At 39.4% G+C, this 25,977-nt stretch overlaps 1 protein-coding gene across 6 annotated transcripts in view; it reads left to right on the top strand.

Annotated features, from left to right (window-relative positions):
• TSNARE1 (t-SNARE domain containing 1) overlaps positions 1-25,467 on the top strand; it is a 456,292-nt gene extending 430,825 nt beyond the window's left edge. For all 6 annotated transcript variants that reach the window (XM_084226302.1, XM_084226301.1, XM_084226304.1 and 3 more), the window contains one exon: positions 24,613-25,467. The gene's annotated coding sequence lies outside the window, so the exon portion shown is untranslated. The remainder of the gene's footprint in view (positions 1-24,612) is intronic.
• The last annotated feature ends 510 nt before the right edge of the window (positions 25,468-25,977 follow it).

Raw genomic sequence — 25,977 nt, forward strand, 5'->3', positions numbered from 1 at the left:
TAGGTCCAATTCTAGGGGTCAAAAGAGCAGCAGAATGGTTTGGGGTTGAAGGGATCTCAAAGATCATCCTGTTCCATCATCCCCTGCCAACACCCAGAGCCCCATCTAGCCTGGCCTCAAACACTTTCCATTCCTTGATCTCCCTCAGGTTGCTGCTGTGGCCACTGTTGCAGTGCCCATCAACCCTCTGAGTGGTATTTTCCTAATATCCCACCTAAATCTCCCCTGACACAACTTCAGGACATTCCCTCAGGTCCTGTCATTGAGAGAAGAGACCAGTGAGAAAGCTGCAGACCACAGCTGGGCAGCATCAGTCTTATGCAACCTAAGACCACCAATCTTAAGTCACACCTGGACCACAATAATCTATGAAAGGAGCAAGGAAGCCCCTTTGCTCTGGCTCTCAATCAGTGACACTGTGAGCAGCAACCACACAATGCTTCTGCCCAGGGAGGAGAGTCCAGAGCACTGCCAGGGAAGCACCAGGCCAATAATGAGTCCTGCATTAAGCAATTAAATTCAAAGAAATGTGAACACTGATATTGAAATCACAGGGAACCTCCTGCAAACATCAAAAGGAAGTTGCCATGGATGTGAAAGGCACCTCAGCCTCTCCACATAAAGGGGGGGATTGGTTTATTTTTAACATGGCCTTGACAAAATGAATACATTGGGATCTCTAACTTCCACTGGCAACTGGCTCTGCCAACAGGGAGTAAAGAGCCCCCTAAAGGCACATCCCATCGAGTTTTATCTGACACCCAGGGAGAGGCAATGAGCCTTCAGGAGTCAGGCTGCAAAGCAAGATGAGCCTCATAAAAGGGGAACAGCCAGCTGTGCAGTTGGGCTAATCCTGATTGGAACCTAACAGGAGAAGAATTCCTTGGCACTTGGATTTAAATAGGCTGTCCCCAAAAAATGTGTGGCATGGTGTGGCAAAGCAACTAAAAAAGAGACAAAGAGAACTGTCGTATCTGAATGAAGGATTTTGAATTCAGTGCTTGACTTTTCAGTGTTGTCTGGTGGTATTTTAAAATGAAACAACACTTGCCATGTATGGATTACCACTTTTCCACATATATTCAACTCAAATTTAATCTGTTAAAAAAAAATTATCACATGATTCAGCAACAAAGCAGGAGCATATTTTATGCAAAATGAGTATAAACTATTTATGCAAAGATATAGAACTTTAAAAGGAGTAAAATAGTTAAAAATTAAACTATTGTTTATTGTAAATCAACGATGACTCCGATGAAGGCGAGAGAGAGAATGATGCATCTGACTCCATGTTTCAGAAGGCTTGGTTTATTATTTTATGATATCTATTATATGAAAAACTATACTAAAAGAATAGAAGGAAGGATTTCATCAAAAGGCTTAGCTAAAAATAGAAAAGGAATGAATAACAAAGGTTCAGACTGACCGAAACAGTCCAAGACAGCTGGACTGTGATTGGCCATTAGTTAAAAACAACCACATGAGACCAATCACAGATCCACCTGTTGCATTCCCCAGCAGCAGATAATCATTGTTTACATTTTGTTCCTGAGGCCTCTCAGTTTCTCAGGAGAAAAGATCCTAAGGAAAGGATTTTTCATAAAACATGTCGGTGACAATTGTTAGCAAAGACAAAAATTAATATTGCTTCTATAATTTATTTCAGCTCTCTTTTGTATATATTCTGGTATGATATAAATTTCACTCGTCTAAGAACATGGCATTAGGCAGAGAATGGTGAGGTGCCAGTGAACAATCATTTCTCCCTCTCATTTTACCATGATCTAATTTACTGCACACCACTCAAACCAAAAATGTAACGTTAATTTCCTCTTTGGGAGCATCCATGTCTCACTTAACCATTGCATATAAAGATCACCCCTTTTATGTAGGATCACCCTTTTTTGATCAGATTTATGAATGAGGACCCGAAGTGCAGAGATGTTTTTGTCAAAAGTGATTGGTGCCATTTGGATGCTGAATTATTCACACTTACAGCCTGTTTTATTCTGAGAGCTGAGCCACAGGACAGCCTGTAGGTTCACAACAGATCTTATCAGCAGGTGTGCATTCCCAGAAGTCTTTGGATGGTTGTTTCCCTGTGAGTGAAAGTCAAGGGAAGCATGGAAGAGGCATTGCCTTTGTCTGCACTTCCTGAGAGCTTGTGGGATGAAGACAGGAGCAACCGAAAGGGTTATGCAGGTGACATGTCTAAAGAATTTTAAATTTCTGAAGAATTTAGAAGTGAACATCCTTATGTTTATAGTAAACATATCCAGCCCTGCATCTATTTTTCACATGAATGACCAAAGAAATATTCTGGGTGCCACTGCCAGTATCAGTCCCCTGCTTGAAAAATGACTACATAAGAAATTCTCAGCAAGGCATCTGAAGAATATTTTAGGGCTGTGGGTAAAAAAGAGCAAAGTTTAATCAGTTTACTGAGTTTGCATCACTGTATGAGGTGATCTGTGGTAATCAGCAAGCAAAAAATGGCCCTCATTGAAAGGGAGGCAGAGATGCAGAGGATGTTTCAAGCATTTCTGGCAGCGAGTCATTCTGGGAAAGCTCATTTAAATGGTTATGTGCCCCCTTATGGCCTCATCAATGAGGCTATTAAAGCTAAGGTTATTTCCAGCAATGGATACACTTGCACATTGCAAACCTGGGAGAAGAAGAGAATAATAATAATAATAAAAAAAAAAAAAGTCAGCAAAACAGAGAGAAAAAGAAGTAGGGGAAAAAAAACCCAAAACAAAACCAAACAGGATTTTGACAAAGCCAATTCTTTCCTACTGCTGTTCAGAGATAACCAGTGATGGAACATCTACGATAAATTGTGTGACAATGGAGATAAATCCTTGGGGAGCAGAAATTAAAGCCTGAAATAAATGTAGGTGACTGCAGCATAGAAAGGTGGGAACACTGTGCTGTCTAATTATAGGATAAATACATGCAAAACAAGTGGTACTAAAGTACATGGGTCACTATCTTCAACAGCTGTTGCAGTAGAATTTTGAGCTTTATATTATCAACTTCCGTGATGAAAAGTGAATTCTGTCATCTGCTCATCTTACAGCTCTTGGTGAGCCATTTGAACCCCTTGTGGCTCAAGATGCCTGTAAGGAGTCTTAAAGTCTGTTTTACATTCACCATCTGATACCCAAAACACAACAAAATTCCCCTGGGATGAAAGCTTGAGTATGTAATTCCCTAACTTGAGCAAAGTTTTATTAGCAGCTCGCTGTACCTGGAATGAGACGTTGGTTGTGAGAGGAGGAGTGTGGCAGAGTCCGTCTGGCCTCTGTTGAAACAGAGGCTTTTATTTCTAGGTTTAAGTATTTTGCCTTTTCAAACTCCTTTGACCATTAAAATAGTTGAATTTGTATCTTTTCCTTGTGCTGTGACTCCCCTTCTGGTTTAGAATGATTTTATGTAATTTCTGAATTGCTCAGGCCTGCATCAAATCTTGGGAGAGCCAGGTATAAGGGTGAATGCAGAAAATCAATCCTTTAAAATAAGAATATATACAAACTTCCCAAGAAGTTTGCACCACTTGAAGGTGCAAAATGATCTTTAAGGCCATCATGCTGCCACAGTGCAGTTGGGATGCTGGGGAGAGAGGTTCCTGTCTGGCTGAGGTGCTGTGGTGAAGTAATTTGTCTGGTTTTGTGATAAATGTATCTCACTTCAGGACTTTCACCTCTCCCCTCTTCCTAGAGTGTTATTGATTTACTTCTGCTCTTACTCTTCAGCCCATAACCTCCTTGGCTTGAGTTAGGCTGGAATCACAGGAGAGGAGCATCCCTCAGCTCTGGTGCAGATGTTTGGAATGAAATGCAGATTACTTTAAATACAAGTTGAAGCAGCTTCCTCTCTCATCTTGACCAAACTGCACTTTCATACTAATTTCTAATTCCCAAAGTAGGGGTTTAAAACTATTAATAGTGAAAGTGTGATATCCTCTCAATTTTTAAAAATATTTTGGGATGAAGTTTGATGGCATTACTATCCACACCTCTAGGAATTGCTCTACTAAAACCTGAAATGCATCACAGAGCAGTGGGTTTCACAGTCCAGATGTGAGTTTATGCGTGGGATTTGTCAGTCATTTGGAATACAGCTTTTTAATTTATTCCTACTCCATAATTCTATATCATTCTGGACCAGGTCTGAGTTATAAATTGACTTTGGTAAAATGTGATTATTTTACACGCTTTTAACTACATTACCGTGTCATTGCACTTGCAGAATAAACTTCCCAATCTTTTCCTCTTGTTTGGGAGAATATTTTCCTTATACCAGTCATTCCCTTTTCACCATCTCTTCACCTCATTCTGGTTTAGACTCTAAAGGTTTGACCTGCCACTTCTAATTTTATATTTTCCATTGTTACAAATTCTCACCGTATTCCAAAATCACTAAGGAAAATTAACTACATTAAATTTTAATGTTTCTTCCCATGAGTCAGTCCTTGAGTTTTGTTTCAGTACTTGTTGTCCTTGCTTTGACTTTTGTGCATCTACTTTTTATGTAAAGAAAAGTGATCTGAACTTTAAAATAAATCCCTTGGGCTGGGTGGTCACTGTAGGCTCATTCCTATTGAACTATTCTATTCTATTCTATTCTATTCTATTCTATTCTATTCTATTCTATTCTATTCTATTCTATTCCATTCCATTCCATTCCATTCCATTCCATTCCATTCCATTTTTTAATATGTCATTATCTTTCCAAGTGAAACTTCTCTCTCATTCTTGGATTGGCCTCACAAATAAAAGTTGGTCTGAGGTTTTTACTGATGTGGAGCTGTAAAACAGTCATGGAATGGCTGATTTGCTTTCTTAATTCTTAACAAATTGCAGGAATTTCTCCTACTGACACTCACCTGAGTGCCCTGGCTTCAAGAAGAAATGGCACAGTTCCTTCCTTTCTTTTTAACCTTTTGTGATGCTCTAGTGCCTTGAGTGGTGAGCACCACAACTTCAGCTGATTTGTAGTGCTCTGGGGTAATTTGTGGCCATTTGTCATTTCTGGACGGCTTTTCAACAGAGTAAAGTATTCAAAAGAAATCCTAAATCTTTCATATTTTTGGGAAGCTTGCTCAGGTCTGCACTTGGTGCTTTAGGTGCCAAAGTACCTTGGAAAACTTATCCTTTAGCAAGATTTCTGCTGGAAACTGATGTGCTGGCTGGTACATAACCCCATGGCTGAGTGCTCACAGCATATCAAGACAACTTCAAAAGCCCCAGACCTACAAAAAAAAAAAAAAAAGAAAAAAGCTGAAAGCAATTAGATGAAAGGAATTTCATAACTTTTCTATGACAACAACCTTTGGTATTCTTAGTACATTTTTATTTTGAGCAGTGAGTCACACAAATGCAGTGAGAAACAACAAAGAGGACGTCAAGTTCCATTACTGTAGCTCGATGGTGGATGACAAGGGCATCTGGTTGATAGAACAGAACAGAAAATTGCACTTTGTCTGGCAATTAGGGGAACAAAACGGAAAAAATTGTCACTGTCTTATTTCTGTTTAACTTCAAAAAGTACATATAATTCTGCCTGGGGAAGTTCTGTAGGTGGCTGCCTGCCTTGTAGTCCTGCTGAAACATCAATTTGTGTTCAAAGTGGAGAAGTAAACTGGGAGATGAAATATTCATCTGACTAAATTTCTGACTTTTGTTGTTGTTATTTTGCTTTAAAAAAAAAAAAGGAAAAAAGAAAAGAGTCCCATTGCTGACTTGCTTCAGCTTGGGTGTTGATGTAACCATTCATGACAGAATATTGTTTTTTAATGAACTTTGCAGCTGGCTGGTGTTTGGTGCCAGAAGGACTGAGTGATGCTATGGACACAAGAAACAAACTCCTTTTTTTTCCAGAGCTGAAATCAAAAGCTGAATCTGTGTGCATCTTCTGAAACATCTAAAACAACCCAGAGATCCCTGTCTTGTGCTCCACTAAGGCTGATCACAGTACCTGCAGTCCTGAGTCCTTCTTATTTTTGGGAAGTTTGCTCAGGTCTGCACTTGGTGCTTTAGGTGCCAAAGTACCTAAAGCTAAAGTATCTGCAGCTACCAGAATAGGGATAAAAAAGATAGTAATTTTGTGACACATTTTCCCCATCTTTACAAGATTACTGGCTCAATATTCAAAAGGGAATTTGAATAAGTTATCCCAAAACATTTCATTTCAAGCTGTAAATAATATTTTTTGTTCTCTCTTTTTTCTTGATTTTTTTTTTTTGTGATTTTGAAAAAAATGTGACTTTTTTCTCAGAACACAAACCAAGACCAGCCCATTACCAACTGGATTTAATATTAAAATCTAAGGAGTTATTATTTATTCACACAAAGGGAGCTGAATTCCAGTCTTGCTCACTATGCCAAGGTAGAGGTCACAGAGTCTGCTGTGATGAAGCTACACAGAGCAGTAGCAGCAGCAGAACTGGGTGAATTGGGACCCAAATTACGTAGATTATATATTTCCTGTACTTTCTCAGGTTTCTAATTCCATTATTAAAATGTTCAGCATTATCACTTAATTGTTCCTAATGACTTCATACATAACAAGCCACTGTTAAAGCAGAAAATGAGACTGTCTGTTCTCTCCGCCTTCCAAATGTTTTATGAAAAGAAGAGGAAAGCACCCCACAATTTGCATTTATTTTTAGCCTTTAAGGAAACCCAGTGAGTCACACCACATCTTCATCCAGCAGGATTTGAATGTTTTCCATTAGGATAAAAGACATTTTCAGATTGTTCACTGGGAGGGAGGTCAGTTGCTGAACTCAGCAGGGTACTGGTCCTGGCACCAAGTCTGTCAGAGTTCAAGGAAGGTGTGGACAAATCTTTTAGTCAGATGGTTTAGTTTTAGTATGGGTCCCTTCCAACTTGAGATAGTCCAAGATCCTAAATCAATTTTGGGGTCAGCAGAACGTCACTAAAACTTTTTGACCATTCTAAGTGCTCCATATTGTATAACACTTGAGTGAGACCTGGACTTTCCAGTTTTTCACTTCAGGTTCCAGGAGGTCCTCCTGCATTTTGTTGTCCATCCCAAAAGCAAGAGTAGCAAGATGGGGAGTTCTATTCCTCAGAGATAAGGTGAGAGCCCAACTTCCCAGTGAGTTTTTTCTTTATGTTTGGACATGGTTTGTATAATTTGTAGAACATGTGGTTTCAAACTGAGAGAAAGTAGGTTTGGATTAAATAGGGGAAAAAATTCCTTACTCAGAGGGTGGTGAGGGCCTGGCACAGGTTGCTCAGAGAAGCTGTGGCTGCCCCATCCCTGGAAGTGTCCAAGGCCAGGTTGGACAGGGCTTGGAGCAATCTAGGATGGTGGAAGGTGTTCCTGTCCATAGCAGGGGGTGGAATGATATGATGCTTAAGGTCCCTTCCAACCCAAACCATTCTGATTCTCTTATTGTGTGAACATAGCTCATATTTAGAGTCCATGGGCTAAAAAAATGCAAGGGTTCAAGACTTCATGCACAGAGTGAGCAGGGCTAGAAGGCAAGAGAAAGTATCAGGACCAGGACTGTCCCCTTGAAATGAGCTGTCACCACCCCAAAGGCACTCCTAGCATGTGACACCAGGGCCCGTGAAAGAGGTTTTCCTTTCAAGCCATCTCTTCTGAGGTCTCATCCCCAAATATGATATGAAGGAAATGCAGTATAAGACTTTTAAATGCAAATAGGAGAAGGGAAATGGCATATGGCAGATGGAGATGGGTGTGCTGGTGACGGAATATTTAGGGTTATTTTCTAGAATCTTTTATGGTTATGTTGAAATGTGATGTTCTGCTGATCTTGAGGGTAGCCTGTGTGGTTCTAAATTTTTCAAGGGATAATTTGCTTCAGCAAACTGTCCTTTTTTCTCTCTGTCTTTACATTGAGAAGTATGATTTTATAGAGTTTGGAAATTCTTCTGTTCACTCTAGAAACAGATTCTACAAAGTGTAGATCTTTCACTGGCAGTCCTTTAAAACAAAACAAGGAAACAAGAATCCAAAGAGAAAAGCATTAAGCAGAAAGATTGGCATTAATAGGAATTTCTGTCCTCCTGATTGCAAAGTTTAGAAAATGAGAATCCACAAAATTACACAAACATGTTTTGCATTTCCAGAGCTAATTAGTGCATACTGGAGCGGGAGAAAATTTCACCAACTTCTAAACAGAAATGTTAATTGTCAGCCTTTGTTTTTCGAGGCAGTAAGTGTACCCTGACATTTCTGCCTTCTCAATCCCTGCATAGGGAAAGAGAAGGAAATCTATTTCCCCATTCATCTTCAAATCCTTTATTAAAACCTCCTCTGTAATAACTACCCCCCCCCCCAAAATAGCCTGATCTACAAGTTATATTTATGTGTGTTTTGATTTCAAACTCTGTGAGTAGTGAGTCAGAATTCCTTGAGTTTCCAAAACACATACTTCTGTTTTATGTTAAAGGATTATGTTAAAGCCTTTGTATGGTTTTCTGGACTATACTTCAAAGTATTTTGCAGGTGATATTTTGAATTTGACCTTTTCTTTACTGGATTTGGGATTGCTATGTGTACTTTTTGAATTACGTGGAAGAAACCTCAAGCCTGGAGCATATAATTTTGTCAATGAGGTTTGCAGAGATTCCCATGAGACATATTTTCTCACATTTTCAGTTATCCCAAATTTAACTGGTCTATGTAAAAAATGTTTCTTCAACAGGACTTCTATACCATAGAGACACAAACTATGAATATCCATGAAATTTCAACAAATAAGAGAATTTAGGTTTATGTGAAGAAAATGACACCTCCTTTGCCATGTCATTTGAATATTGCTCTCTGTCTTAGATGTCAGGATTTCAGGTTTTCAGGACTCTGAACTTCATTTCCAATAAATATTCTGAACACCTGTATTAAAGCATAGAATCACAGAATCATTACAGTTGGAAAAACCCTCAAAGATAATCAGGTCCAACCTCTGACTGGATCCCATTGTGCCAACTAAACCACATCACATGTGCCACATCTTTTAAATACTCCAGGGATGGTGACTCCACCACTTCCCTGGGCGGCCTGTTCCAATGTTTAACCACTCTATCAATCAAGAAATTTTTCCAAATATCCAACCTGAATCTCCTGTGGCACTACTTGAGGCCGTTTCCCCATGTCTTATCAATTACTAAGGATTATCTCCTGCCTTTTGCCTTCAAATAATGTATGGCAGTAAATACACTTAAAAGTTTTTTTTTGTTTGTTTTGTTTTATATAAAATGACCATTTTTAGTGAGTAAATGCAAAGAGTATCTGCATGGATTGCAATTGCTTTTTTGTAGTTGTACATTTTTTTCCTCCTAAAAAGAACAGTCTTGATGCATTTGTATTCTTGGATTTCTGGGATATTTCTCTCCTGCCTCATAAAAATATAACACCACTGCAAAACACAGCTCTGAGAGTACCTCAGAGATCTGAATATTTGCTAAAATATAACTGAAAGTATGAAATATCAGAAATTTGTGAATTCTTTTTTAATGCTTTCCTTTGGGCATCAACCAATTTCGGATAGAGAAAGACAAATACCGCCATAATAATAAACAAAATCCCTACATAAGCAGGAACAGTGAGTTTCATAACAAACAATCAGATGGCTCCCAAGTCATTAAAAAGGTTATTATATTTGAAGGTAAAGGAAATCTCTGTTTCTGTTTTCCCAAAGCATTTATTTCATGCAAGGGCAAATATTTTCTGTCAGCATTTTGAAACTTATTCATGATACACTATTTACATTTATCATTGTTATCTTTGCATCATTTTTTACTCACAGAAGAAATGTGAAATGAGGCTCATGAAAACTTTTACCTTTGAATAAAATGTTGATGGTTTTAAATGATTGAAAGATGGATTTATAGAAAGTACTGCATCCACATCAAGATTTAAAAGGCCAAATTAATCCTACTTGTAATTAAATCAAGGCTTAGGCTCTGTATCAAATATTGCAGTGCATTTCTCATGGATGGATGGATGGATGGATGGATGGATGGATGGATGGATGGATGGATGGATGTGACCCAAGTTTTTTTATTTGTAATGTCTCTGTGCTGACTTTTAAACATTGCTATAAAACAACAGAAGTAATTTCAAACACTGTAGAAAGCAAATATTAGACTCCCTAGGCCTAATTCTCATTAACTTTAACACCAATTTACACCACTCTTGCAGTGCACTGGGGCCATAAACTGAATTACATTAAGCATAAAATGTTTCTAATGTGAGAACCAGACCCAGTGCATTTGCAGCAGTTTTACAACCAACTTCCCAAAGATGGTGCAAACCCTTTCAAGTTTCCTAACTGAGGGTTCATCACAGCTGTTTTCCCACTTTCAAGTTGGAAGAGCTTCTTCCTTTCAGTTGGCACAGTTTGGGATTAGCTAGAAAAGTTTTTAAAAAAACCTCCTCTCAAAAAAAGAAAAAAAAAAAAAAAGGTGTATTGCTGATGCTCTGTTATTGACAAACCCTGTGCTGGACTTAGAATATCCCACCCCTGTGTACAGCTGATCCACGACAATTACTTCTCAAATATTGGGCAAAACTTGACCAAAAGAGGCCTGGCCACATAGGAAGAAACAAAAAAAAAAAAAAAACCCTAAACATATAAACCAGGTCATTCCAGTCAAAAGTCTCAAGTGTGTTAAATAAAAGGAAAATGTAAAATAAGAATTTATAATGTTCTAAGAATAAAGTTTGATGTCATGGCTGGCATGACTTGCTAGGCCCATCAAAAACTTCCAGTGTGGCAGCCATGAGTAGATCTCATTTTCTCACACAGACATTCAGATCTAACATAGACCTACAGATAGTCTGGGAAATACAATTTGAAATACACATAAACATTTTAACACATTTCCATTTATTATTCCTTGCAGTTAAAATTCAGTAGAAATACAATATGAAATCTGTGCTTTGTTGGAAACATCCAGTTCTGCCTTTTTAAAATACTGAACTATTGCAGAGAGTCATGAATAATAATGAAAATAAAAACTCTACATTAATTATAATTTTCTTCATAAGGAATTCAGATGGAGGATTAAAATAACAAGAGATTTTCTCAATAAAGGAATTAATGCTCCGAGAACACATTCACATAACATTGTTTTTTATGGTATACCAATGGACACTGGAAGATAGAACAAACAGAGGAAAATCACTGATTAAATAAATATTTAATACATTTAATGGATTCACAGTTTTTGCAGAACAAGGTAACACACAGAGTGTTTTATCGAGAGCACACATGAAATATTTTTCATGTTGTGTACACTTGCAGAAGGAAAACTGAGCTGCTGCAGGTGCTTCACCCTGGGTGATGCAGTCCCAGAATTGGTGCAGGAATATCAGCAGACAGAATTATCTGCAGTGCCACATTGAACAATGCAGCCACTCTGCATCAGAGCTCCCCAGAATGGGGTCCCTAACAATCCCCAGAGGGTAAAAGCTCACCACAGGCCTTTGGGGACAAATTAAACTTACCCTGTGCAGTAAAATGCAAATGCATGGGATGGAAGGAATGGTATTTATGGAAGTACAGTCAAGGTAAGACAGGAAGGTGAGACAGGAATCACACAATATTTTGGGTGAGGCAACAAAGCTATGAAATGGCAGCCAACCAAACTGATTTGGGAAACATCAAACCATGTAGCAACCACAATGTAAATGGAGTAATGATCCTTTAGCCCTGTGGTCCCTTTGCTGATAGTCTTATTTGCTGAATGCAATTGCTGCAGTTAAAACCACAGACTTACCAGATCACACAGAATCCCAGGATGGGTCAGGCTGGAAGGGACCACAGTGGGGTCACCTGGTGCCACCTCCCTGCTCCAGCAGGGCCATCCCAGAGCACAGGCACAGGATTGTGTCCAGAGGTTCTGGAATATCTACAGGGAGAGAGACTCCACAGCCTCTCTGGGCAATCTGGTCAGGGCTTGGTCACTGCACAGGGAGGAAGTTCTGCCTCATGCCCAGGTGGAGCTTCCTGGGATCAGTCCCTGCCTGTTCCTCTTGTGGCATTGCTGGGAACACTGAGCAGAGCCTGGGTCCTGCTCTGAGCCCTCCCTGCAGACAGGGACAGACAGGGTCAGGTCTTCTCTAAGTTGTCTCTTTTTGAGGCTGAACAGCCCCAGCTCCCTCAGCCTTTCCTTATCAGAGATGCTCCAGTCCCTTCATCATCTTCATCCCCCTTCCCTGGACCTGCTCCAGGAGCTCCATTGCCTCCCTTGTCCTGAGGAGCCCAGAGTGGACAGAGCATCCAGATGTGCCTCACCAGGGCTGAGCAGAGGGGCAGGATCACCTCCCTCACTCTGTTGGCAGTGCTCTTCCTGATGCATCCCAGGATCCCACTGATCTTCTTGGCCAGAAGATCAGGATCTATCTGAAAGCTAAATGTTTCAATATTGTCAAATAGGCCTCCCATTTCTGACTCTTTTCTTGGATTGTCTTTATCCTGTTTCCCCAGCAACATTTCTGCACTGACTTTCCCTTCTGAGGTCTTCTAGTAATTCTCTGATACAGCCCAGACTTGTTGAGACTGTGATATACAGGGACACAGGTACAGCAGAGGAAACACTATAAAAGTTTCAATCCTATTCCCAAACCCCTTCAAGTATTTGTTGAAACCAGCAGTGATATTCCTGCTGCAAGGACAATGCCTCACCCAGTAGATCTGCTGTGAAATGGTTTGTGATCAGTGAGTCTGAGTCCAAAGGGGTGGAAACAACAGAAGCTCCTTCTAGGAAAGAAACAAGACTCCAAGCTGTTTCAAGCAGAAGTGGAAGAGTTCAATAAGAATTCATTATTTGGACTTTGTCTTCTTCTTTATTCTCTTTCCTTCATTTCCTTTCATTCTGCCCTCTGCTCCAACCCCAGTAGCTTGCACCCATCTGTTAAAATATAAAAAGGGCTCCCTCTGCTAGTGCCTATTAAAGTGACATATGGCTGAGGTATAGCCTGAGGTGCTGAGCATCACAGAGTGCAGCTCTGCAGAATAAAGATTCCTGCACTTGAGGTTTAATTAGGTAAGTGCTTTTTAAGTAGCATTGCTGTTTCACCTTAAAATATTTACTACTCCTCACCAGAGAACAAAGATGAAGCCGGTCTAAAACACAGCCTGACATGTTTCAGTGAGTGTTCCCCTCCTTCTCATAATGATTCACTTCTCCTTCATCCTCAGAGTTGAGGATAACAGGCAAAGTGGTCTCCCAAATGTGTGTGATCCCTCCTACTGTGGAGGAATCTTTCCAACCTCATCGCTGCTGCTGCTGCAGACAAGGGTGTGCTCTGGGCTCCACCTGCTGCAGAGGAGGAGGGAGTTCTTTATTTCCAGATGCAGCTGCAATACAGCTTTATTGAGGGGGAAATACAGAGAGGAATTGTGTGCTTTGAGGTGTCCCTTCCAGTGATGGGCTGGGGTGTGGTGCTGCAGGAATCTGCCACTTCCGAAAAAGGAATTCCAAACTAGGAACCCAGTGCAGAGAAGGCAAAAAAACATCTAAAGGAACACTAGGCTAGCTGTACTTTGAGTTTATTCTGATTATTCCAGCTGCTGCCAGCTGCAGGTGAAGAACAGTAAATATTATGCCTTTGATTTTTTAGTTTGACTGTTTGCTTGGTTTTTCAGCGTTGCTGTTATTCTTGTTAAGAGGAAAGTTCAGTATCTGGGGGGAAAGGATCTCCACTTTCTTGGTGCATGTGAGGTGTAGGCTTTTGTTCAGACCTGTTAAATATGATGTGCAGTAAAAGCCCTCTAAAAAAGTCCATGGGAAGTCCCAAAATTCATTGCTAAATACCATTGTCTTGGGGGTCTTGGTTGTGCTGGACAGAGAAGGCTGTGCATCAACTACCAAAATTATTCTGCTTTTCAAATAGCTACAGAGACATAAAGAAAACTCAAAAATCTCTATCCATTCCATGGATTCACGGTAACTCCCTGGAATTTCCTATCTTGTGATTTGTCTACACTAGTTTTTCACTTTTATGTTAAGCACCTCAGTCACTGTAGTACACAAGATCTGTTAAAACAGATATCCTCTTTTTTTTGTTCCTTTGACTCTTGTCTAATAGTCTTGAGCCATAAAATGGCTTTTTTGATACCCAAAACCTTTCTCTGTGTCTACTGGAGCCCTTAAATACTTCATCTCCCCTCTTTTCTCTCTTAATCCCTTATAGCAAGACTACATGCTAAGGAGTAAGTAAAATCTTAATAATTTCTGCTCCCAGAAATGGAACCAGAGGCACGATGCAGAATATATAATGTATAGCTGACTCTTCAGTGATTAATCATGATTATCTTCCCTCCCCAACAAAAGAAAAAGGAGACACCTCTGGAACTCTACATAATCCCTTTAGTGCTGCTCTTCCCAGCACTGATAATCAACAGGGAGGAGTTAAATAGATGCAGCACCCTGATAAATCTGACACAGCTGATTTGGGGAATTTTAGGACACCCAGCCTGGCCAGCACAAAATATTTCACCCCTTCACTGTCTCCAGCAGTGCCCATGAACAGGCACTCAAGGAAGAGTAATAACAAATTATGTACATAAAACATTCCCTGGGCACTGTCCAAGCTTCTGTTTATTTCCTGCTCAGGCAGTTCTGACATTGTTTCTTGCTCAGTAACTCAGAGATCTTTCTTTGAAATATTTTTGTATTCTCCCCTTAAAACTGTGGGTTTTATTTTATTCATTTTTTTGGTGAGTATGGCAGGACAACATGCATATTAGAGGATAGGATTGCTTTTCTGTGAACAAAGAATATTATGGGAAAAACAAGATGGGAGTTGTATCCATGCAGTAACTAATGAATTTATAAGGTTTTAATTAGATGGATCCCAGTAAGATCTAACACGAGAGTTGATACTTATTTCCAATAATGCTGCCCAAGAAAATAATCTGGATTCCATATGAAAATGGAAACACTTTGTGTGTACATTAAAAAAAAGAAGGGAAGGAAGGAAGGAAGGAAGGAAGGAAGGAAGGAAGGAAGGAAGGAAGGAAGGAAGGAAGGAAGGAAGGAAGGAAGGAAGGAAGGAAGGAAGGAAGGAAGGAAGGAAGGAAGGAAGGAAGGAAGGAAGGAAGGAAGGAAGGAAGGAAGGAAGGAAGGAAGGAAGGAAGGAAGGAAGGAAGGAAGGAAGGAAGGAAGGAAGGAAGGAAGGAAGGAAGGAAGGAAGGAAGGAAGGAAGGAAGGAAGGATGTACAAGGCATATTATGAGTAAAGGCTTCTTTCTGATCCTAGTGGTTGAAACACATTTATCTGGTCAGTGAAGATTTGTTTATAGAAAAAATATACAAGGTAAACCATAAAAACCTGTGAACAGAATAAGGTAGTACAGAAATATTTGGTCCAGAATTAGAATATTAAAAAAAAAGAAAGATGATATTAGTGTCACTGAAGTTTAGAAAACTAAACCTGAACTTGTTACTTGATGTTCCCTTTCAGGCTAATGCATAGATTTTTTTTTTTCAGCTATTGAATGGATTCATTAAAGTTGAGCCAGATTGTCCTCTCTCCTCTCTAAAGAGAAATGAGAGTGATTTGTGTTGATCTGGAACATTTGAATTTGAATGCAAAGAATCTCATCCATAATATTCCATATTGACTAATCTGGAGCAGTAGAAAAGGGAATGAACATTCACTAGGCAGGATATTTCACCCACCTACGCTGGAAGAATGGTGGAAGAGATCAAAAGGAAAGTCAACTCAGCTATTTTCACCCTTATTTATGAACAGACCACTAAGGTCCAAATGAGGAGGTGTCCAAAAGATTTACCAAGGTCATCTACAAATATCAGAGCGAAATCCCTGACATATGTGCATTTTCCTGCCATAAGCAGGGATCAACTGCATTAGTCTCCCTGGTGTCTACTAAAATATCTCTTTTCTGATGGGATTAGGGCTTGCATTAATCCAGTATTGACTGCTAGAGTGTGAGCAAAGCAAGCATGTGAAGCTTCCCTCCATCCTGTGCCTCAGCCTTGGCACCATCTGTAGGAATAGAACCAGCCTATGTGTGTAAAACCAGCATCACCCAGAGTTAACAACAGCTAGAGCCCAGATGGATTAAAGAAATGCATTATATTTACATCTATAGAATTTATTAGTTCTTTTTTAATTAGCTCTCTATGCAGCAATTTATTTCCAGTGCTGTTCTTAATGAAAATGTTATAATTTGCAGTTCTATTTCCAGTGTTAAGAGTTTTGTCCATTCCATCTCTGTCCTCATTGACTAAAACCAGTTTTGTTTCCTTCATAGCTAAATAGTCTTTAAAAAAATTATCTGAGGAAGGTACTTCTTGTGTTTGAATATGCATTGCTGCTGCTCTGAAAACACCCATCAGTGTGTGAGACAGCAACTCTTGCTATGCAAGTGCGTTTTTCTTTCCTGATAGGGAACATTTTCAGCTCTCATTTTCCCTAGTTCTGCACAAACCACATTATTCTGCCACCAGCTCCCTTTCAGCAGAACTGGAGCAAACAGTTCCTGCTCCCTTAGCTGGAATAGTTTAATGCCAACCATTTTGTGTGTCTTCTGTGGGCTTTTTTAGGGTTTATTTCCAGTAACACGTGAATGAGAATTTAAGGGTTTCTGTCACCTTTTACAGCTGTGATTTGCTTGCTCTGTAGTTAAAAGCAGCTGCAAGGTGAAAGCCTGGTATTTCCCCATGGCAGGTTCTCAGGGATGGTGGAACAGTAACGAGGCACTGGATGGGCACTGAGAGATTTGCATCCTTGGCAGCCTTGGCTGTGCACTCCAGTGCTTAAGCATCCATCTCCTTGAATCTGTCCTGCAACCAGACACATTTTAACATAAGTCAGCATTTTTCCTCCTGATACTTAATCCAAGATGAAAGTCAAATGCCAGTAACTCTGCATGTTCCCAAAAAAAATCACAAGATTTGCCACGCTGGTGCAAATGGATGAGTTGCCAGGTCTGCTTTCTAATCTCTCTTAGTGTCTCTGCTGGCCAGTGTTTTATGTCTCTGGTTTTTACATTATCCTGAGTGCTTCCCAGAATAATTCTACATATTCATGAAGCTGCTTTTCTCTCTCCTTCCTCCCTCCACACGGCAGGAGTTGCCAAATGTGAGTCAGGGATCCCTGTCCTGCTAGGGAAAGGCAGTGGCTACTCAGACCAGAAGAGATGTGGCCTCTTTCACAGACCCATCTTGCAACTGAGCAAAGATACTGCAGCTTAAATTGCAAAGTGAACCCATGGATGAAGACCAAACAATGGTATTTTCTTGGTCATTTAGTCACTTAGATTTAGATCACACATTGCTGGAAATTTTAACCTTCTTGTCCAGGCAACAAAATAAAGTCGTAGCCCTCCTCTGTAACTCGAGCCTCATTCTTCTGAGTTTCAGCCCTCAGAAAAAGATGATTCCAGATAAATTTATTTAGTTTGTTATTGGGATGTTGTGAAGGAAATCCCAAATTACAAGGGTGTTTTTTTTGACAAATAGAATCATAGAATCATTGAGGTTCCAAAGGTCTTCTAAGGTCATTGAGTTGAACTGTCCTCCTACCACCACCAAGTTCACCACTGATCCAAGTCCTCAGGTGCATATCCACACATTTTTTTTTCCATTTCCAGGGATGGTGACTCCACCACTCCCATGGGCAGCCTGATCCATTGCTTTATAACCATTTCCATGAAAGAAATCCTCTTAATTTCAACTCTAAATCTTCTCTGGCACAACTTGAGACCATTTCCTCTTCTCCTGTCTTTTGTTACCTGGGAGAAGAGACTGACACCCACCTCACTACTGCCTCCTTTAAGGTACTTGTAGAAAGCAATAAGGTCACCCCTTTTCCTCCAGGCTAACAGGGTGACAATGCTTCTACAAGAAAAGTAATATTAAGAGAAAATGAGTACACATTTCTTTGGAGGAAGCATCTCCTGTGACTTGTGACCTTGAGAAGAAGCAAGGCCTTATTATTAAGTGGATTTGATTCTTTCTCTTTCCTGACTTGCTATAGTACAAGGATGAAGTTTGTGCTTCAGTAGCTCCTGAGGTTTCCTGTCAGAACTTTCTGGGAGAACTTGTTGGAACCCAAATTTTAAACCTCACACAACCTCAAAAAAATACATTCAGGACTTATATCAACTGCATCACTCAAAAAAAAAAAAAATTTGCTGGAGGTTGAAAAAGAACTTTTTCTTGCATTAAACATTGTCATGTTAAAGAACTATGCAATGACTTTTCAATCATACCGAATCTGCCATGCACAGCGGGCTATGAGAGAAAAAATGAGGTCAGCTCACTCATAAATAGATTTTCCCCTTGTTTTAATGTGATAAGACAATGCTGCTGAGATTCGCTCTTCACTTGCCATTTAATCAGAGCTGAGTTTGCAATGTCATTACCCGATGTTTCATATATTCAACACCAGGTAATTTAAAAATCTTTATGCAAATGGCCCTGCTACTTCTATAACAGCATTTGTTTTTAACAGGTTGGGCAAAATTACTCTAATTCATTACGTGTCACCTCCCAGGCGCTGGGCATTCCACCCTTGTGAAATGAATTTTCTCATGATCCCCGAAGTTCAGGTGGCAATATTCACTTCTGAAATGTGATATCACCCATTGTATCTCTTGCCATTGTTATGTCATCTTCTGCAGCTTTGCCTCCCAGGTGCAAATTCTGAGCTGCTGCAGGTCTTTTTTGCATGTTTATATGAGTACCAGTTGCACGTTTCTCAAAAGGTTTACCATGTACTGTGCACTGCTAAGACAAATCTTTAGGGGTCAGACTGAAATGCACAGGGGTAAATTCCTACTGGGAACATGACTAAACATGTTGATGGAAAAGATTTGGGATTTCTTTTAGTGTAGTGAATCCCAAGGAACTGACTTGGATAGACAACACCCTTCTTGGACCCCCAAACAGTGCCTGGACTGTGGGCTTGGGATTTTTTGCTGGGATTTTGTTTTGTTTAGTTTTGTTCCCAGTATCCTCTAATTCCTTGTTTTAGTTTTGCTTTAGGGCTAACCCATACTCTCCACAAAACACACCTATACTCTTGTGGTGGTCCCTGACAGATACCCATGCACTTGCATTAATACCTTTATCCTCCTATTTTAACAATGAGCTGCATCTGCCAAATTTGAAGAACTTCATATCAGGGGCAAAAATACTCTAGTCTTCCAAAGGGCCTGGATTTCTACTGGGCCATCTTTCTAAATAGAAAAAGAAATTATTTCAGTGAAGTTGAATCAAAGGTGGCTTCTGGGAACCATTGATGCAATTAAGAGAAAGCACAGGGGAAATAAAAGTGTAAGTGAATATTAAGCCATATTGCACAGGGTATATCATCACCCTGCCATCTCATTTTTTTTCTGACAGAAGGCTCTTGGGCTATTAGGTCTGTCCTATTTTAAGAAGCTGCTGTTAGAACTCCAGTATAAGCAGGAATGACCAGAGTGGCAGCAGCTTTCCTGCTGTGGGCAGTCGTGCACTGAAGAAATTCTGTAATGAAAAGTGGACATCATTTGCTTCCCTGGAAAATTAGTGGGAAGGATTCTTTTAGAGATGAACTTAAACTGATGAAACAACAGTCTTTACTAAAGGCAAAATCTCATCATTGTGTACTACACTTGATAAAAGGCCCAGCTAAAGGCCTGGAAGGTTTACAATGTCAGAAATGTAATTCTCAGACTAATCTGCTATCTGATTAACTTCAGCTTCAAAGAGGCAGGAAACACCACAGGTTTCCTTAGTGTTGTGACCTTTTCCTTCCTTTCCTTGTATTTTCCTTATTTTCTATCCTGAAAATACATCATTAAAATTTATGTATATAATAAAGCTGTTCTATCAAGCCCATTTTGAAACCTTCATCAAAGTGATCAGAAAGGGTTTTCAGAGGCCATTCCCTGCCTCCACAGATGGAAGAGATTAATTTCAAATGTGTTAAGCCATTAATTGCACCCCAACTGCAGAGAAAGGTTATCTGATTTAGGATAAATTTGATGTTGATGTCCAAAGCTGGTGATCTGTTGAATCCTAAACACAGAAGCAAAGTATATTTACCATATTGTCAGGAAATGAAAATCAGAATATTAGCAGCTACAAGGAACTAGAGCCAGAAAATGTAAACAACCAGAGATTTCCTGGTTTCCCTTTAATACTCTCTTAGGGGTTTCAGAAATAGAAAATTTAGATCCTTGTGTTACAAGATGTTGTCTCCACTATCAGCCTCATGGATTAATTTAAGTTCTACATTCACATCATGAATGAGATGATGTCACAGGATTTCAGCTTTGTGATATTTGGAAGTTACTTTGCAATGTGCATCTGAAACTATAAAGTATGCAGCAGCAGTTTCAGAGAAAAGCAGATAAAGTGTGTTGTGACATGGATTTAATTAGTGTAAATTTGCATATGGGAAAGTTTGAGTTTGAAAATATCAAAAAGACAGTAGTGCCTTGGAAACAGGTTCACCAGAACACTGAAAATCAAAATCAAAGTAAGAGAAAACAAAACTGAATTAAACAAAAAATGGCAAAATCAAGTCAAAGGCTTAACATTTCCTTTCTGTGGGCTGCAACTCAAGATACCTGTGCTGAGGGTCCAGCACTGGCACAGGCTGCTCCCTGCCTGAATTTGACATGTTGGGAAAGGACCTTTAAATAACATGAAAAATAGCTGTTTTCATGTCCATGCTTTCAGTGCTCACCACCAAAATCCATCTGTTCATTCTATGACTTTGCAGAGCAGCTGCAGGACCTTTCCTGTGGGCCTGATGCAAGGCTGGACAAAGTCAGTGAGAGTGTTTGCATGGACTTTAATCAGATTTGGGTCATCTCTCCCCTTTCACTGAGGCAGAATTCCACTTGGTAATTTCATGGGCCACCTTCAATCATCTCAATCAGCTTCTAATGATTGTCATTGTTTCACACTTTCAAAGAAGCATTCAACCACCCAAAATCTCTGCATACATAATGGTCACCTACTATTAATAATGGGCTGTGATTTATCTGGATGAGCCTTCTCCAACAGAGAAGTCCTTTGAGATTTGTATCTATGAGAAAGTCTTAAATCCATATAAATTTGCAAATGTCAAAGGGTGTATTAACACAGCTTATTTACACAGTGTGATACACATCCTCATATTTGCCCAGATAGAGATCTCACTTGATTTGAAACAACAGCAGGTAGGGACAAATTATTATTTATTACTCTGAATAATTTATCTTCCCATGAGACCACCTCTTTAATTCACAGCCAGAACAACCCAGACTAAATAAATGAGCAGAGACTACACTGTAAACCTCAAAGAGGGAAAAGATTCTTCTCTGAGCTGAGGAGGGCTGGAGGATGGATCCTTACCTCAGGTTCCTGTTGCAGCTTAGAGCTACCACATGGCTGGGGCAGCTCTTTACAGTTCTCAGTAAAGAGATCTGTCAGCTTATAGAAGCATAATTTTAGCACCCTGATAGCAGCAGGGTCCTTTTTTAATTTGCATTCTCCTTTTATGCATGGAGAAAAAAAATCAAGATAAATATATCTGTTTCCTTTTAATAATTATGAAAATAATCACAGAAATACAGACAGACGAAGCCTCAGGTCATACACGTTTATGCCAGTAAAGTTCCCAAGACATTAAAGAAAACCTAGGATATATTCCAGCATAATTTTAATTTATTTCCTTCTAAAAATTGTTATTTAGTTCTCTATTTGTATAGCAACTAAGATGACTGTATAGTCCATGAGTAGAACTGCTAAACTCAGCATAATTATTACTACCCAAAAAGTAAAAAACCATCCTTAATCAAAACCTAAAAGTATGACATAACTCAAACTCTCTCTCAATAAATTAAATTCATATTTATCCTCAAGCAAACCTGAAAGGTATATGAAATCTGTTGGGTTTTTGACCCAGAATATCTTTCAGCCAGTTTGTGTCTGGAGTATCTCTCTGCCTGCACTCCAAGCCTGTAGATTACCTATTTCTCATTCAAATGGCTTTTGCATTTTAAATATTTAAATTTAAATAAATATTTTCCCTGCCTGCAAATCAAAGTTCAGAATCCCCAGCAGCTGCAGAGCCTGCTAAGAGCAATGGGCTGTGCTGGACACAGGGTTTGGTTTCACGTCCAACTCATAATGCTCCTCATCCCAGTGCTTGGAGAATCCTGTGCAAGATCCAGAGGTTCTGTGCTCTAATTCTCCTGGACACAGGCATGTGTGTGCGTGCACAGGAGCTCTCTGACATGTGAGGAGAGGCTGAGAGAGATGGAATTGCAGCCTGGGGTTAAGGAAGGCTCTGGAGGATCTTTCCCATCTATAAATACGTGAGGCAGGGGGATAAAGAAGGTAGAAGCAGGCTCTTCTCAGTGGTTTCTGCTGACAGGTCAAAAGGCAGTGATCACAACCTGAAAAACATGAAAATTTTTTGGGGCATATGAAAACACTTTTTTTTTTTAAATGTAAGATTGACGAAATGGGGAAATGGGTTGCTAAGAGTTGTGGTAGCTTTGGAGCTATTCAAAATCCAACCGGACACAGCCCTGCTCACCCTGTTTCATCTCCAGAATCTGTAAATTTCTGTGATTCTGTAACCTGAGCAGGCAGTGAATGTTGTTGTTGACTGGCACCTGCAGAAATAGGATAGGATTCTATAATGCCATAAAATGGTTTGGGTTGGAATAGACCTTCAAGGTTCACCTTTGAGCCTTTCCTCTTTAAAAAGTGCTGGGAAATATGAAATAAACAGAAAAGTGAAAATAGCTCCTAAGTGGAAGGAAAGGTTAAATGATTAGTGGTATCCATCCCATTTCCAGAGCTTTTTGACTTACGTGAGTGACTTGAGCAACTCCTCTCGTGACATTAAAAGGACTTTGGCTGCTGAATTTGTGCTGCTAAATTTAGATGTCAACAGTGAACCTCTCTGCATCTGAGAAAGTCATCCTGAAGATCCCTTTGCAGCTAATGTGAATCAATACCAGCCACTGAAATTTAGGTCAATATGGAGTTGATTACTTTATTCAAATGATCCCCACCCTAAAAACCCTAAAAATCTTTGGCTGTATTGATTAGATCTGTAATTACTGTAATAGGAGCCTGGGAGTCATTCTACTCAGATGGAGGTGCTTAGACCTTAAATTAGCTGGGATGAATGTCATCTTCAGAAGGGTACCATTCCCATTAGAGTGTTTCTATTGCCTCTTTGAGGTGTTTATGTGAACACAGTGAAGGAACCCTCATCTCTGCTTTGTATCTGCAGCACAGCACATAATGGACATCTGGTTTCAAAAAATTACCTGAACAATCTTATAATGAGCAGTTTAAAAATTAGCACAAATGAAAATATGTTTGTGTCTGTATTTGGCTGCTTTGTGTCTGATCATGGTCTATTTTAACACCTAGTTGGTTTGCAGTAAAGCATAATTAAAACAGTGTTTCTGAGGCTTTCATCTGTATTAAAAAGAATTAGCAAAAAAGAAAAGAAGTTGTTATTAGTTATGTCTTCAGTAATAATAGTGGCAATCTGGTTTTTCATTCCTTTCCTCACCCTGAATAACAAGTTTAACTAGATTTTCTTAGACTGCATGTGTACACAAGCACAGTCACTGAGGAAGTAGAGGTAAAATAAACACAAACACTACACAAGCCTGCTGATATATTTAATAGTGATGCTTCTTACAAACACTCAGGGCTCTTTCATACGTGGTGAGTGCAAAAATACAATCTGTGTAACCTCAGAAGTGCAAAGTGCTGATCTTGGAGGTGCTATCCTGCTGCTGATGTTGTTCTTAAGAAGTTTTTTTACAGTAATTGGAGAGAAACAGACTCTTTGATCAAAATTGACTTTTTATTCCATTAACTTGTCTACATGAATAGTGTAAACATTTTAGGGTTCAGATCTACATGTTTTTGATCTCTAATTACACATCTACAAGTTATAATGAGTTGTTCCTAGTCAGAAGAAGTGCCTAAGGTTTTCATTTTTTCATGGCATGGAAAAATGGGAAATAATACAATTTCTCAGCTGTGTTCTGTCCACAAAAGTGCACCAGTGCCATGCTCTGTCTTCTATTCTTTCTCCATTTTGCATTAAACTGTATTTTTAAAACTAAATGCACTTTTCTCCAGGTATGGGAACTGCTGGCATTGAAGAGAACACAAAATTTACTTTTTTCCTTGCTACAGCAGGTTGTATGCTGTATTTTCTTGATGAATTTGGGTTTTTTTCTGTATTCTCAGTCATAGAACCACAGAGCCATGGAAGTAGTTTGGGTTGGAAGGGACCTTAAAGATGATCTCATTCCAGCCTCTCTGCCATGGGCAGGGAATCTTTCCCTAGACCAGGTTATTCACAGCCCCTTCCAACTTGGTTTTGAACATCTCCAGGGATGAGGAGTCCACAGCCTTTGTGGGTAATCTGTCCCAGTCATCTCACCCCTTCCACCTCCACAATTAGCCTGGAATCAGTGAAAATACACTTTCCTGAGCTTGATCTGCCTTGTGGTTTTCTGTGCCTTTTGGGAGCAGCCATCCTTCCATCAGGGACACCTCTGCACCAGAAATTCTCTGGAGTTCCTGTGAGCACTCACCAGCTGTTCTTGGTTTTACAGAGCCTGTGGTCACCCTGGGAAGTGGAATGGATTCTCAAGGCACTGCACATCCAGGCCCCACATCCCTGTCTGCATTTCTGATCACGTCATGTCAAACCTGCTATAACCAACAAGCACTAATTGTGTGAAAGAAAAGCTAAGTTTTATACTGTGTGTTGGTATCCTTGTGAATAATTTTGCCTATTTTTCTCCCCCCTTCATCACAGGCATGTTTTGCCTCATGTTACAGATTTTAATTATTCCCCCTGTATCTGGGGAATTTTACTTCTTTGCCTCCAGATTTGCTATATAATATACTGTAAGACAAGTAGCTGTTAATTCATCTTTATTGTTTGTGTTTTTAACATGCTCCTGATCTCCAGTTCTGCTCATTTAAAACTGTGAAAGTCAAGATGTTAGTCTGGTTCTTTTTTTTTTGTTAGTCTTTTTGTATGTTTAAAAATTAATTTAGCTCAGATTCCCCTACTGTGCACTGCTGCTTTAGAATTTGCTCTGCTGGATCTGAGCTAAGCACTTCCACAATTTCATGTGCCGTTTACAACACATCAATTAGATGCTTATTTGATCCCACTGTATGCACAGAACACCATATTTATTCATGAGGAACGTCACTGAAAGAGCAGGACAGATAAACAAAACATTATATTATGATTTTTTGGTGGCCTTTAAAAAAAACCAAGCAAGATATCTCATGAAAAATGCCAAATCTTGCTTTAGACTTCATTTAATAGGTTTCAATGCAACCAACATTTGTGAGTTTGTTCCATTTTCATCCATAATGTTTTTTCCTGACAACATGATTGAAAATGCCATTTAAATTCATCTTTAAATGTGTCGTGTGTTATAAATGCAGTTTTCCTCCGGTAAATAAAGCATTTCAAAAATGGTTTTAATTAAAATGCCATAGGAATTATTGAAGAGAATTTAACAAAATTATATATTTTTTACTCTTTGGGAAAAGCAAAATCTTTTGACAAAAATATTTCCTACCAGGAAAAGAAAAAAAAAAAGAAAATGAAAATGTTACCTCTATATGTCATGGGGGTTGGATGCTGTGAAGTTTTAGGAAATAATAACAAATATTAAACTGGATTCTCACCTGCACTGATATCAGTTACATGCTCCCTTTCCAAAGAGCTGACACAGTCTTTCATCAGTAAAGGTTGAGCACAGAAAATGCTCAGAGAAATCTTGCAGGTGCTTAAGCTCACTCAGGGTCAAAACTGTGAAACTTCTTAAATCAGCAGTCAGGTTTGGAGAAGAAACACAAGTCACAATTTCTGGTGGCTTTTCTTTAGATATATAAAATCTACCCAACTGGATTGGTATGTGTTACATTAAATATTCATTAATTGCTATTAAGAA

Source organism: Fringilla coelebs (assembly GCF_963513975.1).
Source record: "Fringilla coelebs genome assembly, chromosome: 1".
Classification (NCBI taxonomy): Eukaryota; Metazoa; Chordata; class Aves; order Passeriformes; family Fringillidae; genus Fringilla; species Fringilla coelebs.